General features: G+C 36.2%; 1 long non-coding RNA gene across 1 annotated transcript in view; it reads right to left on the bottom strand.

Moving 5' to 3' along the window:
• Nucleotides 1-14,013, bottom strand: part of LOC116510559 — a 141,646-nt gene extending 127,633 nt beyond the window's left edge. Inside the window, exon 1 of the long non-coding RNA XR_004255653.1 lies at nucleotides 13,657-14,013. This is a non-coding gene — a long non-coding RNA (uncharacterized LOC116510559). The remainder of the gene's footprint in view (nucleotides 1-13,656) is intronic.
• Nucleotides 14,014-14,493: the final 480 nt, after the last annotated feature.

The raw sequence follows: 14,493 nt of genomic DNA, 5'->3' as shown, positions 1-14,493 counted from the left end.
GTCATTTGACAGTTGCTTTGGGCTCGAGTATAAATACCCTGACAGTTGCAGGGACGTTTTTGAATCGCTTATCATCTCGCAATAAACATCTTACTCTCTGATTCCATGGCTCCTGCGTCTTTCCCTCACAAACATATGTAACACAGACAGAAAAACACAATGAGCTAATTCTACTTTATTGTAAGTCTACATTAACATTACATTAATCTTGCAAGTCTGAAAATACAAATCTCTTATCATCTCCTTTTTACCATCTGATAAATTAGGGAGGATCCTTTCTTACTTTCTTTCTCTGCCTTTTAAATAGTTGGTGGCTCCCTCCCTCAATGGCATTCCCCCCCCATATCCCAATTGCACATACAGGAGTCTCCCTTCTAAGATTCTTTCTATACCTCCATTGCTTCTGTGGTTTGAGATATGTTTTGTGTGGCCATTGTCTAAGTTGCCACTTTTCCTCCTGTCTCCCAAAGTTATTCTCACAATCCATTATACCCATGGACCTACATATAACATATGATATGTGATCACCTTTTTCCATGCAGTATCTCTGATAAAGGCAACATACTGTATTTACAAATCACATCAGTCTCATAGGCATTTTATAATACCACTTTTAGCAGGCAAATAATGATAGCAATAGGCACTGATTCAGTGGCCATTTACTTTATTGTCTATAGTGTGAGTCTGTTTTTCTGTTTAAGCAAGCATTTGGATCATTTTTTTGAACATGAAGCATACAAAATGTCAAGGTTTAACTTAGTTCTGATCTGCAATTTGTTTAGGATCAGGAAAGTTCACTTCAGGATATGTACACATCAAACTGCTCACAATTCTGCACATTAGTCTCATTCGTCCATTAATATCTGATACGGCTTTTATCCCAGAAAAAAAAAACTTCATTTTCCTATTCAGAAGTACATTACTTGCAGAATCCCCTCAATTCAACATTTATTGAAGCATACTGAACAATGAATATAGCAATAACAGAGTTGGAAGGGACCTTGGAGGTCTTCTAGTCCAACCTGCTGTTCAAAGAGGACACCCTATACCACTTCAGACAAAAGGTTGTCCAATTTCTTCTTTAAAACCTTAAATGATGGGGCCCCTACAAGGTTTGAAGGCAAGCCATTCCACAGATTAATTGTTCTGTCATGAAATTTCTCCTTAATTCTGGGCAGCTTCTCTCTTTGATTTCTTCAGCAATGAAATAAAACCTGCAATTCATGACCATTTGCTTTTAAAAGGATCTTTAAAAACAACACATTGGTTTGTTTGTTTTGGCAGAAGGAACATAGAAAAATCTTTTTACTTGCAGTGGAAACTTTTATTCACAACCAATATCTCTGCTTGTGTTCAGCAGGAAAGACCAGGTTTTTTAACAATCTATACAGGATATTAATAATAAATGACATCAATAATATATATTCACAAAAGTTCATTAAGGATACCTTTTAATTCCTTATTTTACTTATTAGGTTAATAAAGAGTTTGCGTATTTGTCTCCTAGGAGAGAGAGAGAACCAAAGAAATATTAAAAAAAAAAACACCAGGTGAGCTAACAAAATGGCTTTGAAGGACAGGATATACTGCCTACTAAAATAAATGTAATATAGGATCACAAAGTCTCAGTTTAATTGTTAACTGATATACAGCATATAATCCAGTCCAGGTACATGCTTTTGAGTTCATTTAAACCACAGCATGATTTTGATTGCAGGTTCATTCACAAAGTCTTATCACAATAGAACTAACAGAGATCATTCCTTGTAAATCTTACTCTCATTCTTGAGCTAACGAAGATAATTAAAGTGACCAACAGAAGAAGAAAAAGAGCAAGATAATAAACATAGCAGACAATTCAAATAATAGTGCAGCAGAAAGGCAGATAATTAAACAAGTTCATTTCCAGAACAAAAAAAGCAAGTCCATAAAATTGTTACCAATTCAAAGCTGTTCTTACGAGGTTTCAATATCTTCAACAAAATTGATAGCTAACTTGAAGCAGACAGGAGTCCCTTAAATATTTCATGACATGCCTAATAATTAGTTGGCTACTTGTTCCAAAACAAGTAGAATTTATAATTTATAAATTTATAATTCCAAGGAAGGACTAGAAACCTATAACTTCTTATAGAACTACATATAATCACCTCTAACTACACAACTTTCATGGTAAAATAAAAAAGTAAAGTAGCCAATCAATCATTTTTTTATTATGGTCACAGACAAGCAAAGTAGCAGACACTCATACAATTAATCAAAATGTTTCACTCTACATTTTTGAAATTCAACTATCTTAAAGAACATGTGTTCTGCTAATTACATTTAAAGTATGATAGTGGAGAAAGACATCAAAATTATAGAATAATTTTTGCACATAGTAGCTTTGATATGATTATACCATAGGCCAGGGGTCCCCAATCCCAGACCACAATCAGTCTATGGCTTGTTAGGAACTGGGTCGCAGATGAGCAGTGGGTGAACAAGCAAAACCAAAACCATCCCCTCCCCCAGTGGGTGGAAAAAATGTTTTTCAAAAAAATTGGTACTTGGGTGCCGCTGCCATGACCAATGCCTGTCTACTCAACATTAAGTGAAATCAATCGATAGCCAGGTAGGGCTTCTGAGGCATATTCTGCACATTAACCTATCAACAACAGTTCTGAACTGTTTCAAAGCATAATTTGAAAAAAGGCTCATGTTTCAGCAACATTCTCTTGTTAAAACATTAAGATTTAGACAGTGAAAGCTAGCCATTATATAATAATATTCAACGTTTGATTTGTACTAAAAGCCTGTTTAGAACCAAAGGAACACAATTGGTATTATATGTCAACTAATTGAAAGCTAATGTACTTTAATGAATTGGGGAGATCTCTTTTAGTTTTGCATATATGCAGAGCGTCATTCAAATTTTGGCCTATTGAATTTACTTGTTAAAAATGTCTTTAGATAATTGTTTTTATGCAGTGGAAGAACTGCATATCTCTCTTGGTGCTGGCGCTTCAGCACAGCAGCTGTTTATAAAACTGTAACCCCCATATCAGTCGTGAGTTGCTACTGGTTTGGGCACACTCCTAAGTGCGCGCACCACTTCTACGCAGAAGCGTCAAGGTGGGTGGGCGGAGCTTCCTGCTGCCACTACTACCGGTTTGGCCGATCTGGGCTGAACCGGGAGCAACCCACCTCTGCCACCCATCTGTAGGTGGTTGATAAGTCTATATGGGCACGAAATATTCTGCTACATGTCGAGCAGACATGTGTGAGCACCATTGTTGCAGCATTTGCAGCTCTGGATTTGCAAAGTGCTGACTTCTCTTGTGCTATGGTTGTTGTTCTGTCTTCAAATGTCTGACAGCCTTGGTGGATCAACCTGTGTCATATTGCTCGATCTTGTGCCAGGGTTTCCCAGTAGGTGGTGTCAATAACAAGAGACTTGAAGAAGTCTTTATACCACTTCCTTTGTACCTCGTGCAATTGCTTTCCTTGAGACAGCTCACCATAGAGGAGCTGTTTAGGGATGTGATGGTCTGGCATCCTTGCATTCTTGCATCCTTGCAACGTGTCTGGACTTGCATCAGCAGCTGTGAACTACTAGCATCGGTGTGAACTACTGGCAGGCCTGCTCTGGAGAGGACTTTTGTGTCTGGCATCTTGTCCTGCCACTGGATCCGAGAATTCTATGGAGGCAGGTTGTGTGGAAGTGCTTCAATTGCCTAGCATGTCTCCTGTATACAGTCCAGGTGTCACTGGCATACATCAGGATAGTTAGCACTACTGCTCAGTAGTCTTTGAGCATTGTAGCAAGGCTTATTCCAGAGTGGCCCCACACATTGGTCAGTAGTCTGCCAAATACAGAGCTTGCTTTGGTGATTCTGCAGTTGTCCTCAATGTAAATTGTCACTGCACGGGACAGAGTGCTGCCAAGATATGTAAATTAGACCACTGCTTGCAGCTTTTGTCCCTTCACTGTGATGGTGAGCTCTTGGTATTGGGTTTTTGGATCTGGTTAATCCATCACTTTGGTCTTCTTTATGTTGATGAGGAGGCTTAAGTTGTCGCATGCTTTTGCAAATTTGTCCACAGTGGCTTGCACTTTCTGCTCTTATCTAACATTCAGGGCACAGTCGTCAGCAAAGGGGAGGTCATGTAGCATGGTCTCCTTTATTTTGGTGACAACCTGGAGTCTTCACAGTTGAACAGTTTCCCATCAGTCCTGTATCTCAAGCTAACTCCCAAGAAATTGTTCTGGAAGGCGTCTGAAAGAATGGCTGAAAACATTATGCTGAACAAGGTCAGTGCCAACATGCAGTCTTGCTTGATGCCATTTGTAAGAGAAAAGACTCTGAAACTTCTCAGTAATCCAGGACGTGAGCCACCACACCATCATGAAACTGACGTACCATCAGGATGAATCCATCATGGCACCCAAACTTCGACATGATGAGCCATAGACCTTTGTGTCTGACAGTGTCAAAAGCCTTAGTGAGATCCACAAAGGTGGTGCACAATTCACGATTCCGCTCTTGACAGTTCTCTTGGAGCTGTCGGGCTGCGAAGATCATGTCCACAGTGCCACACTCTTTGCAGAAGCTGCACTGTGTCTCAGTAATAAACCCTGTTCCAGGTGATCAGTCAGGTGGTTCAGCAACACTCATGCAAGGATCTGCCTGCGATGGAAAACAGTGACATCCCTCTATGATTATTGCAGACTTGTCAATTCCCTTTCCTCTTGTAGAGATGTACGATGGATGCATCTTTCAGTTCCTAAGGAATGGATTCTTGATTCCATAAAGACTGGAACAGCTGAGTGAGTTTGTCAACAAGCACTGCACCACCATCTTTATAGATCTCCGCTGGGATCGCATCAGATCCTGGGGCCTTGCCTAAGTGCTTGAGATAAGCTATAAGACTGTCACAGAGCAGAAGACTCACTCTACTTTGTTCAGTCCACCTGTGAGTTGAAGATCTTCAGCATATTTATTTATAACCAATGCAGGAGATCTACAGTGTACCTGAAGAAGATAGTCCCATAAGTAAAAAGATCCAAGAGACATAGGATTTCATAATAACCAATACCTTCAACTGACTCCAGAAACAAACTGACAATCAAGCAGCAACCATTATGTAAATATTACCTTATAAAGGTGCCTCATACAAAAGCAGGTGAAAGCTGTATTCTTCACCAAGTGAAGCTTCTGAATAATCCTAAAAAGCAGCCTCAAATAAAATGTAAACTCAACATAGATGACGAAAGTGTCAAAGACATTGTCCAGGATCACAACTGGCATATCGGACGAAATTGGGCAGAAGTTCTGCAGGTCAGGTCTTTTACTTGCTATTCCTCAGAAGCTATCAATCCAGAAGAATTTCTAAGTTGCAAAATAGTCCTTTAGGTGGAATGTTACATTTTATTTGGAAATGGAAAAATATTTGGGATCAAATGTCATAATATTGCTTTATTTTAAATACAATTAAACATGGGAAATAATTAAACTGAGTATTGAAAACTCATTGTGAAAATTTGGGTGCAGTGTCTCTAAGTTAAACATACTTTTTAGGATTCTTGTTGTCTGTATACAATAGATTAAGGAATATATTATTAGGACTATAGTATCATTTGCATTCAGTGTTGATGAAAAAGTAGGAAAGAAAACAAAGTACATAGCATTTCACAACACTTTGAGTTGGATTTAGTAAGCAGCTTGATTGAGTTGGAACTCTTGTGGATATTGAAGAAGTTATTAGTGTAATATTTTCAGATTGAAACAGTTGAAAGACTACTGTAAAACAAGTATTCTATACATATTTTGCCATTTCCTCTTGAATGATCAGTTTTTGTCTATAATTCAGTTTGTAAGTCATAGCTTATATATAAGATAGATTGATAAGTTTTTCCAAAAATGCCCAAGCTGCTATATAATGCATCTTCTTTAAATTTCACATTCATATAGCTTAGCTAGTTGGGACAATTATAAAATACATCAGCATAGATGTATTCTGTTGCATTAAGCTATCTAGAAGCAGGATGTTAAGAGTTAGTTTTAATGGCATATGACAAAACTGGTTATCTTTGTAGATAAGGACTCCAGGTCACTTTGATAGAAAAAGATGGGTTGATATGTTCACTACTCTAATGACAGAAAAGCATGCCCACATAAATTACTTTTATGACTTGTTTTATCTTAAAAATTGGCTTAGTATAAATATTTTCACTATAATCACTTTTAAAAGCAACAAAACTGCCAAAACAGAATAACATTCTCCTATCATAAATTACATCTCCTAAGTGCTCATTTAATTAATTCTAAACTGAAAAACATTTCCCAAAATATTTTTAAGAGAATGAGTATTAACTAAAGAAATAAAATTTCAGTATTGTAGTAAATTCAGTAAATTTTCAGTATTGCATTGTTACTGAACAAAGAAGATCAACGTGTAACTGAGAAACATTCCACATTCTTAAGGCATAAGCCATTTGACGGATTTCCAAAATTTTGTAAGCAGCCATTAACTTAGATATTTAAAAGGATTTTTCCCAGATACAATGTATCTTAACTGTATTCATTCACCTTGACTGAATATTGAGTATGTACATGCCTCTCTTCCTCTCAATAACTAGAATAAAACAGGAGTGCATTGCTAAGTTCAACTTCAGAGGCCCTGGTTTCTGTTATGTGAAGATTAGATAATAATATATTATCTAATAATATATTATCTAATCTTCACACAACAAGAAACAAGTTTTCCTCAGTAATAGTTGTAAAAGTTCTGAAATGCCTTCTCTATGGTAATCCTCCAGAATCTTCTTCTCTATTAAATCAGTCAATCCCATGAGGTCCGACAGGAGACATGCTGCATACCCTGTCTGAAAAGAGTTTCATCTGATAGGAATCTAAGAGTGAACCTTTTCTGCCATATAACCATCCTCTAAAACATCATTCCTCCTGAGGTGAAATTCTTTCCAAACCTCAGGCTTTTCAGAAAGCCTCAAAACATGGGTTTCCCACTCCTCAGCAAGCTTGGGATTTCCTTCTTATAGGGACCCAGCAAATTGGTTGTATTTGTAACATTTTATTTCTCATGGTCTTTTTTATTTATTCTTATTGTTGTTATCCTGCAGTAGTTAAACTGCACTGTTGCAGGCAAACTCTGCCCACAGCCTGGAGTTCAACCCGGGGGAAGCTCAAAGTTGGCTCAGCCTTCCATCTTTCCCAGGTCAGTACAATTCAGACCCAGATTGTTGGGGGCAATATGTAAATAATACTCTACATTGTAACCGCCCAGAGAGCACTATAAAGCAATAGAGGTGGTATATAAGCCTATTGCTATTTTAATGGTTTTTTTAAAATATATAATAATTAGTGGTTTTATTATATGCTACCAGTGTCATTTTGTAGGCGATGGGTGGACATATAAAATTGACAAATATATAAAATACTATTATTAAATATTTACTATGTTTTTTAAGTTTTAGATTCTATTCTGGTTTTTACATTGAGTTTTGTTTTAGAATTCCTCTTCCCTTTGCTTTGACTGTTTTATTGTAAGATCCTCTTTGGATTCTATTAATTTTATTAAGAGGAGCAGTACTACTTGGACTTATATACTGCTTCAGCACTCTCTAAGTGGTTTACAGAGTCAGCATATTTACCCCAACTGTCATCATTTCACTGACCTCAGAAGGATGGGACGGTGAGTTAACCCTGAGCTGGTCAGGATTAAACTCTAGTAGTGAACTGAATTAGCCTCTAATACTGCATTCTAACTGCACCACCACAGCTCGTTTAGTGGCTGTTCGAAATTACAACGGCACTGAAAAAAATGACTTATAACCACTTTTCACACTTATGGTCGTTGCAGCATGGCCATGGTCACATGATTTACATGCATATCTGGGGTGAAATCCAGCAGGTTCTGACAGGTTCTGGAGAACCAGTAGCGGAAATTTTGAGTAGTTCAGAGAACCAGCAAGTGCCACCTCTGGCTGACCCCAGAGTGGGGTGGGAATTGAGATTTTGCAGTATCCTTCCCCTGCCATGCCCACCAAGCCATGTCCATAGAACTGGTAGTAAAAAAGTTTGAATTTCAGTTTGTCAACTGACTCACATTTATGATAGTTTCAGTGTCCCAGAGTCATGTGATCCCCTTTTATGATTTTCTGACAAGCAAAGTCAATAGGAAAACCATTTATCGTTAAGATTCACTTAACGATCATGTTACTAATTTAAGAACTGCAATGATTTAGTTAACAAATGTGGCGAGAAAAGTCGTAAAACGGGATAAAACTCACTTAACAATTTTTTCACTTAGCAACATAAATTTTGAGCTCAATTGTGATTATAAGTTGAGGACTACCTGTATAGCATGCAGAGCTAAACATTGTGGCATTCCACTCAATATGATTCTCCAGTTTGATAAGAACCATTCTTACAATTTTCAAGCCAGCTAAGTATTTACTTAATTGTCATGCCACCCATCCCACACTTAGCTAGCTTCCACTGAGACTATCAGTGTGCCTTGTCAAATGATTTACTAAAATAAAAACATGGTATATCCACAGAATTGCCAAATCAGTTAAGGGAATTACCTAATCAAGAAACAAGACAAAGTTAGCCTTTGTTTTCAAGATGCAATTAAACAGCAATCGCTTCATGATTTAGTATTAATGCATGAAATTTAGCAGACCATTAGCCCCTTCTTCAGTACACTATTAACCTATTAAATTTCTATCACTAGAAATTTGAATTAATTCAAGTAAAAAAATATCCCCTAATTTTGTTTCTGCTAGTCTCAAGATTCAGTCCTTATCTTTTGGTGAAATAGAAATGAAATAAATACATTTCTTGATGGCACACACCTTTTATTTTTGAAGACTCAAAAAAGTAGCTACTGATTTGTCTTCTTTTTCAGTTATTTTGTCCATATTTTTCTCCTTTCTTTTATTTTGACTATAGCTAAAGGACACGTTTTGTTTTACTTTGTTTATTCTTATTCTTAACTACAGTACTGGATGCATATGCATTTTTGATAGTGAATTCACCATCTTTCAGCCTCCTAATTTGTCCGTTTTTTTCAATTTTTCACAAAGATTTCCTCTATGGACAACTGTTTTTGCAAATGTAGACCCCAAACAGATGCAAAAGACAATCACAATCTTGCCTATGGGTGGTGGTATTCCATTGCTGTAGTTCACATGGAAAAATTGATACATATTTTATGCTAAGCAGATAAATTTGCACCGGGTGTATTTAAAGGCATTTGGTAACAGTTTCGAAACTGTAAAAAAAATAAAGCAAAACAAAACCCCAGATTTTCTTTTTAAAAATGAAAATCCACATAACTGTTTAGCTTATACATAATATTAACTTTAATCTATTCCAGTGCCAGTAAATGGATTCCATAAGTGCCTATGCACATTACATGCCTAAAAGTATTATTAGAGTTGTACAAAATGTTCTGAAAGATAACTTCCTTGTGGCATTCCTTGTGGGTGAAGTGCCTCTCTAAAGCTTCTCCTTGAAGCCCCAAAGTACTCCTAGAACAACACACTTTGAGAGCTTCCAAACTCATCTGTTATGAGACTGATGGTAAAGCTAGCTAATCTTCTAAATGGTTTTACTTATGAGAAGTCATAAGTATGCTCAAAGGTATATTCTGGATTTCTTTCAATGAACTTAAACTTTATGTCCCATTTATATATTCATCACAGGAAAATATATTTGCTTATTTGATTCAAATAAGATGAAGAAAAACACAGTGAAATAAACAAATAGAAAATATAGGTAAGCAACATAAAAATATGCCAAATATATCCAGTAAATAATGTCATCCACCGTGCCTCAAGTCTGACAGAATTATTTATTCTATTCTCTACTTTTCTATCTAATTATCATGTCTGTCTGTCTGTCTGTCTGTCTGCCTGCCTGCCTGTCTGTCTGTATATCTGTCTGTATATAAGAACAGAGATGCTAAAATGTTATACATGTGCTAGAAGTTCTGGCAACCTCCAATGTTGGAGAACTCACAACTTCCGGAGGTAAGTAATTCCACTGATTACAATTAGATGTCTCCAGTGTATAGAACAAAGTATAGACAGATCTAACACTCTGGTGAGAGGGGAGCCATATAATAAACTCTATAATCATTTACAGAATTAGTTTTGAAGAATAGCAATGTCTAATTTCTTTTTATTCTTTTCAATGGATCCAATGGATTCTGGATGATACAGAAAAATAAATAGTTGGTTTTTCTTTTCAAGATTTCTGCTGCAGATATTTTTATCTGAGCAGAATTTTCTTTTGACAAATAGATGCAGAATTGCAATAATCAGACATCCAACTTCTATTCTGTCATCATTGGATAGTTCCAGAAAGAAAGGCATTTTAGATATTAGGATTGATATCTGTCTAAATGGCCATTATGTACAGGGCAGATTAATTTAATAATGTTTAAGATTCTTTTTAAATAATTTGTTATTTTGTACAATGTATATGACCACCAAAGAATTCCAGTTTGAGAATATAGATTGCTGACTTCAGGAAACTTTGAGGTATAACCTTGCCTGTTTGTAAATGTTTGCTTGTTAACTGCACTATTTCTATGTCAATAAAGATTTGGTACTTTGAGATCTAAGCACATTTGGAATTTAGCTCTAAGATATTCCATTATTTCCACCTCAATGCTTTCCATTTCTGAGACTAGCGATACCAGGTTCATAATATTTTACTGACAGGTCAATGAATTAGGTTCAGCATAATGTGAACAATGTGGGCTCATAGTGTTCTGTACATTACATATAGGAATGTCACAATTCAGAATGATATATGCCTGAAGACTCCAACATTATTTTCTTCATGATACCATCAGTTGAAAGTACATATTAACTGATTGTGTGTCAACTAATATAATAAATGTAGCACTAATTTATAGATGTGGTCATCAATATTTTGACAGACACTTGACATATTCAGTTTTAATTGACCAGGGTTATTATGTAACAATAAAATGGTATTTTACAGAAATACCATAAGGACATGTCTATGGAGATTCTCAGTCATCCAGGTCATGGTTGTCCCAAAGCGAAACCTCTTTGAAGAAAAAACAGAAAGTCCAGTTTCAAGAGACAACTTGACTTTCTGGTTTTTCTTTGAAGAGGTTTCACTTCTCATCCAAGAAGCTTCTTCAGCTCTGAGTAAATAACTGAAGAAGCTTCTAGGATGAGAAGTGAAACTTCTTCAAAGAAAAACCATAAAGTCAAGTTGCCCCTTGAAAAAGCACCTTTGGGACGACTATAAGGACACAACGATTTAATAATACAAAAAGTTCTACATAAGATACAAATTACATCTTTAATATCAGGCAAGGAATAGTTTTGAATGATACAATATCACATAATACATTTGGGACAATCCAGATGTTTTATGGCATTAAACAGCATTGTTCCGCAATGCAGATTATGTATCTTGGTGCATGCAGATTTTTATCAGTTTAGAAAGAAAATCCAGTTAGGCTCAGCTTAATGTAGATTCTGGATTCAAGTAACATTTTTGTTCAAATACTGTGAGAATTGTAAAACCAATAACTAGGTAAGTTTGTTTCTAAATTATACTTTGATTTATGGATTTATGGATCAGAAATTATGCACCTAGAATAATTCTCTATTACAACATTCTAATTTAACTTCTATAATTTGTTCTTGCAATCGAATGTTGAAAAATGTCAGTGGTCTTAAAAAAAAAACTAACAGCCAAGTTAAAGAGATTTTTAAGTGTGGTAAAGTATTCAAAAACTGTATTCTCCCGCTTTCCTGCAAAGGAGAAGATACTGATGTTCAGAACAAGTACCTGAAATGGCTGCTTTCATTCTTTCAGCCACATTTCCTTATCAGTCTCTGATTCAAAATGTACTCTGAAAACAGTCCAAAGAAAATAACCCATGCAAAGTAAAAGTTCAAGACTCCTTTCATACTTTCCTTCTTTGTCTAACTGCAGAGTATAAATCTCAACCTCTAAAAAAATTCTGCTGCAAATATAAGGTTTACAAGTTGATGTAAACACTATTTATATCTGAATATATATATAACAGTTATGTTTTTATACCTCCAATAAGATAGATCTTCTACAAGCAAATCATATTTACTTGAAAGGTGGCATCCTTGAGTTTAACATAAACAACCCTTATTGTAAGATCAAACAGAGAAAAACTTTTTTGTCTACATATTCATATTCTCAACAAATCTAAGATAATTCCCCTGTTTTTAAGATGAGTTGGGGGGAAATAATCTTTTTTGTAGAGGCAATGTAATTAGTCCATTTTTGCAAACTATCTGGTCAGATAACAGGTAACAAACTTTTAAAATGAAACAAGTAGGAAGAAAATAGCTATGATAAACAATTGCAAATGTGCACATATGAGTTCTGTAACCTCAGGCTGTTACTGATTTTTCATTCATATCTGGAGTAGAGATATATTCTGAAATTTAATATTCTTTGCAAAATTTAAAAGCTTCATTACTTTTCTATATTTTGTTCTTGTACACAGCTAAGGAGTAAAAAGCCTTTACATTTAAATCAAAGGAAATGCAGTTACATTGTTTAACTTGGGCTTGTTTTTTTATTTTTTTAAGGTGTTAAATTATTACACATGTAATGCTTACATGCACAGATTTGTTACTCTAAATTTTATGCACTCAGGAGATTTTTCAGTTATTTCTGTACTTCCTGTCACATAACATTTTATGTAGTTTTAAAAATAAAACTGGTAAGATTTTCAAACCAATCAGTCATGCAAATTAGAATTATTAATTATTAATTGATTACCTGGCAACTATTTAGGGCAACATCTTTCCCACATCTGTCAAAAATCTTTAGAATACATTTGATTCCATACATAAAATAAAATGCAGCAAGATCTTCCGAAGGATGTATCGTAGAATCGAAACTCAGGATAATTTCATTTTTGCCCAACTTTATCTGTTTCAGAACAAAGGAACTTGACACATTGTGATTAGCCAAGAGTTGTTAGTAAATATGGTCAAAAGAAAATGAAAAACTGACGGCTCATAATACAAGTCTCCTGTGTAACAAAGGGTGAAGTTGAATGCAAGCACTGATGAGAATGGGGGTGGCTGGGAGGAAGGATACCCCCTCCTTATTTCGCTTGAAAAATAAAGGACAGAGAAATGAGTCTTGCTGGCAGACAGATAACTTGCAGGCCCTGACCCTTCGACTCACCAGGAATTCAAACACAAAGCTCTTTTCATAGTGACTGTCTTATACATTCTCAGATAAGGCACCACATAAGAGCAAGCAAAGGAATTTCCAAAACAGAGGCTATTGTGGACACTGTTGCAATAGATGGTTGTTTCTTTTCTCACTGTCCCTGTTGACGCACACCTGGGAGTGTTAATTGCAGATATGCCACCTCCTTCTTTGGATCAGTTTAAATAACTATGTGGTTTTTCATTCAGGAATCATTAACCCTCCCAGTAATGTGCATGGAAGGCAGTAGACAAGCATGATAGAGAGAAGGGAGTCTGGATTCAATTCTCTGATCAAGATTATTCTCTCATCCCAATCAAAAATAAATAAATAATGAACATGCACATAAAGAAAACTGGGCATATTTATACCCATATTTCGAATCTGGACTCACCATCAGAAAAAAAGCAATTGTTGTCTGAAGTTTGTGGTAATTTTTGTCTTGCTCCACTGCACTTTTTTCCCCCAAGGCTGTCCGGAGCTTACAGCTCAGAGATGCCACATAGAGGCCCTTTATGTGATACGGCTTATTTGCCTGTCAGCCTGAAAACAAGTTTCTGCACTGAGCAATAGTCCATTTTGTTGAACTCTGAGTAGCATATCCACAAAACTCCTGTAATTGTCTAGAGCAGCAGCTGGTTCTTGGCAACTCACCGCACCCTGGATTCACTTTTCCGTTGCACTGAGAAAAGGTTTAAGCTGTTCACCTCCTCCTAGTTTAAAAGTTTAGTTAGTGGTGGGTGGAGAGAGGATTCAGTTCAGAAAGGAAACTGCGCATAATCAGAACTTGGAGAGCTTCCTCTGTTCCTTTCTCCTCCCCCCTTCCCAACCAAGCTAAGCAGCCACTGCTCCTTCATAGAATTTAGGAATGTAAAGGGAGGACTCAAAAGAGGCCCAGTCAGACAAACCTTTCTCAATCAATTAGCTTGCAACCATTACTTGTGACCTAGGGTCACGCAGCATAAGTGTGTGGGGTGTGCCTTGAGGAGCACCAAAGCTGCTTATTAAAACTTACATAACCCAAAGTGTGCTAAAAAGAAAATCAAATCAAACACAATTTGGAAATGGAGGAAGGAGGGAGAAAAACATTTGCTAATATTAGGCTAGGACGTTATTAGATGATTTTAGGAGAAACTAAGTGAATGTAAGCTATGGGGTCCAAATGCTTCTATGGATTTTATTATTATTTTACAATGACCATTTTATTGGGGGTCATTGTTAAAGCTAATCA

The sequence above is a fragment of the Thamnophis elegans genome, chromosome 6 (genome assembly GCF_009769535.1).
Source record: "Thamnophis elegans isolate rThaEle1 chromosome 6, rThaEle1.pri, whole genome shotgun sequence".
Lineage (NCBI taxonomy): Eukaryota > Metazoa > Chordata > Lepidosauria > Squamata > Colubridae > Thamnophis > Thamnophis elegans.
This window is presented reverse-complemented; position numbering and strand designations above follow the sequence as displayed.